The sequence below is a fragment of the Gekko japonicus genome, unplaced genomic scaffold, assembly GCF_001447785.1.
Source record: "Gekko japonicus isolate JY-2015 unplaced genomic scaffold, Gekko_japonicus_V1.1 scaffold3289, whole genome shotgun sequence".
In the NCBI taxonomy this organism is placed as follows: Eukaryota; Metazoa; Chordata; class Lepidosauria; order Squamata; family Gekkonidae; genus Gekko; species Gekko japonicus.
In genome coordinates, this window is record NW_015167636.1 from 40,187 (window position 1) to 44,206 (window position 4,020).

Consider the following 4,020-nt stretch of genomic DNA (forward strand, 5'->3'; position numbering starts at 1 on the left):
TATTAAACTCTTAGTATTATTTGACTATGCTCACATGCAAAGTGGGGATGACAGCCGTGTGATGAACCACATTCATTGTTCTGTCATCTTTGATGCAAGCAGTGTGCTTTTAAGTGTCCTTTGAAAATTCTAGTCTATAAGGCTGGCTTTAATAATGAGCAGAAGAAGGGGATGTGCAGAAACCCCCAGTTCCCTTCTGGATTTGTTGTGGCAAACTGAAGCAAAACCCACTGATCTACCCCCCAAAAATCTGAAAGAGTGAGAATTGACAATACCATCATACAACAGACATCCACCACTCTCCAATATTATATGTTTGTAAATTATATGAAACATACACTCAAATATGCAATGGAAACTGAACTCAGTAACACTGTAAGCTAGTGTGAAGTGTCTGGAATACTGCAGTGAGAGAATCAAGAGAATATCTTGTTGAGTACACGAGAAAATGCAATTTAAAACACTTGTGAAAGTAGCTGGCAACTGCAGAGTTCAGGGAATGTTATGACTACATGCGGTGACGTCAGAGCCTGGTTGTACGGCCTTCAATATAGGGGGCAGTGTCTGGGCACCCAAAGATGCGGGCAGAGAAGCAATATCCTTAGGCATGAAGTTCAGCAATTGAATTTTCACACACACACCCCATGATAATGGGCTTACAGCTGCCTGGTTTCTGGTTTCCCTGGACCTCTAGGCTCTGGGCAAGGGTCTCCATTCTTCAGACTACCAAAGTCCTCCCCCTCCAGCTGTTCAGTCAATGGCCCTTTCTGCACTCTCCTTTTAGTCCATGTGTATCGCAGTGTCAAGACCACAGCCTCAAATTGTGCCCAGAAACCAACTGGAAGCCAGTGCAGACAGTCCAAGACTTTAATCAGTTTAATCCACTCCAGTCAGCATCCTGGCTGCAGCGATCTGCACCAGCTGAAGTTTCTGAACACCTCTCAAGGGCAGCCCCAAATGGAGCACATTGCAGTAATAGGAACATAAGAAAAGCCAATGCTGGATCAGGCCAGTGGCCCATCCAGTCCAACACTCTGTGTCACACAGTGGCCAGAAATACCCGGTGCCATCAGGAGGTCCAGCAGTGGGTCCAGGGCACCAGAAGCGCCCTCCCACTGTTGTCCCCCCCTCAAGCACCAAGAACACAGAGTATTCAAGAATACAACATCACTTAACGTGGATGTGAGCGGGGCCTGCACCACAGCAACCAGATCTTTTCTGCCCAGCAGGTGAGGCTGCTGCTGGCTCAGCAGTCCGAGTGGGTCAAAGGCACTCCTGGCCGCAGCTGCCACCAGCTTGCCCAGCAGTAGGCCCCGGCCCAAGAGCACTGCCGGACTGCAGACCTGTTCCCTCAGGGGCGGAGCAGCCCCATCCAGAACAGGTGACACCTGAAATCCCTATTTAAGGCATCTATTGCAACAACGAACAAGTTCCCAGCTTTCATTTAGAAACTTCTTTTCCTTCTCCGGACACTCCTACTGTGAAGTGGTCATACACTTCTGGGAACTGTGGTTTGGCTATCTAAACTGCATAGACAGTGTGGTGGTAGGCACCCAGTGTGGTTAATGCAGGTTGTCAATGGCTTTTTGGACTCCCCACCCCACCCCTGCCCCATGATACCGCCTTTCATTGGAGAATCTATAATCCTCCCCCCTGCTTTTCCCCCCCACCAACAAAACTTTAAAATGACACTGCTTAGTATCTCTGTGGCCTCCCTGAGAGATGTTCCTCTAGACTTTTAATACATTTCCGAGGTAGGATCGCCAGCTCTGAGTTGGAAAATTTCTGGAGATTTGTGGGGGGTGGAATTTGATAAGGGCCAGGGTTTGGGGGAGGGGAGGAACCCCAGCAGGGTTGTCATGCCGTGGAGTGTCCCCCCCCCCCCAAGCAGCCCTCCCTGGGAGAGCTCCAGCAGGTCTCATCTGGGGGCTGACAACCTTATTCCAAGCCTGCAGCTTCAGGTGGCAGAGGTTTCTGAGGGCATATCTGTAACTGCCACTCACAACTCTCTAGCCCAGCAAGACCTCTCGAAAACAGCTCAGTAAACTCAAGAATGAGGATTATCTGCAGCTGAAAATATTTTTTGATCTCCCAAATGAGAAGGAGAGCAGTTTTCTGAGTAACTCAGACTAACTAATTGTGGGTGTAATTAAAAATATTGAAACAAATAGCACAAGAATTTGGGATACAAGTTAGATGATGAATCACATAATTGTTTTAAAATTATAAATTGCTGATATCTTTCTCCCTGGAGATTATCAAGAGTGAACCCAAATTTAACTGGGGACTGCTGGTTTTGCTCAGTAAAAACAAAACAAAATAACAAATCATCTTCAACCACATATGGTGGATCTGCAGGAGAAAAAAACTGTTTTGGAGTGTGCTATATGGAGATACAGGAGGCACAGAAATTGAATTTTCACTTAAATTTAAAATTCTTCCACTGAAAAAATATAAAAATAATTCAGAAATTGTAGCAAGAAATCTTTCTGCAGTACAAATAGTATATATGGGGTACTGGAAGACTAGCTGTTCACCCAGTGAAAGGGAATGGTTGATAAAGATTTGGAATATGTTATCAATGATAATAGTAACTGTGTTACAAATGGATAAAAATATAACGTAGTCGTATGAAAGTTGGGTGTCAATGTACTGTTATTTAGATCAGGTACTGAATAATTGAAAATTTGGATTTTTGAAAAGAACGTGTGAGGTATTTGGTGCATATATAATATTTGATAAATGTAATATATGTAGGTAGGATATACATTTTCCACAGATTTTGTAAGTGTTGTTTGAATGTATGTTTAATACGTTGGAGGGATATTTGAGTAAGTAAAGAGAAAGTAACATGAACAATTGTGAACTGCCAGTGCCCTGTGATATAAATCCGTGTCTCCCCCCCATGCGTGGGGATCCAAAAGTGGGTCGAGGGCCAGGCCTCCCCAGCGGCTGCCTTCTGCCCGTACCATGGCTCTCCTTTCGTATTCTGGAAACCAAGAGCTGACCCTGGAAACAGCATCTTCCATACGTTAGTCGGTAGGGTTTTCCCCCTTCACAGCATGTGCACATTGATCCGGTAAAACGTGTCCTGAGAGTTACTAGAGGAAGCCTCAGAATCTGGAGGGGGGGGGTGTTTGCTGCTGCTGCTGTTGTCATTATTATTTAATTTCTATACTGCCCATAGCCAAAGCTCTCTGGGTGATTTACAAGTATCTCTCCGCCCCCCCACAATGCTGCCCTCTACAGAATCCACCCCCCAAAACTCCAGGTATTTCCCTCCTTAGAGCAGGCAACCCTACTTTCCCCTCAGTGCCTGATGGTAGGCAACTTAGTTTGGTCCAGTCACCTACTTTGGCCTTTGGGAGAAAACATATTGGGGCCAATCCTGATAGGGTTGCCAACTCCCGATGGGAAATTCCTGGAGATTTGAGGGATGGAGCCTGAAGAGGGTGAGGTTTGAGGAGGGGTGGGACCTCAGACAGGTACAATGCCATAGACTCCACCCTCCAAACCACTCAGTCCCTCATGAGGAACCATTGTTGCCAATCTCCAGGTGAGGGCTGGAGACCACTCAAAATTACAATTGCTCTGCAGAAGGGAGGGCGGAAGTCAGCTGAAGTCAAAGGGGCAGATAATGGTAGGTTGATGGCTAGCTGGGAAGGAGATGGGGTTGCCAACTCCAGGCTGGCAAATTCCTGGGGATTTGAGGGGTGGAGCCTGGAGAGGGTGGGGTTTGCGGAGGGGTGGGACCTCAGACAGGTAGAATGCCATAGACTCCACCCTCCAAACCAGCCATTTCATCCTGGGTAACAATTGTTGCCAATCTCCAGGTGAGGGCTACAGATCACTCAAAATTACAACTACTCTTCAGGGAGCAGAGATCAGTTCCACTGGAGAAAACAGTGGACTCTGTCATTATACACAGCTGAGGTCACCACAGCAAAATGACACTGTTTGCCCAAAGCCAGAGCACTCCCCCAGAACCTCTTTCTAGATCTCGTTGTATTTATTTCCAAA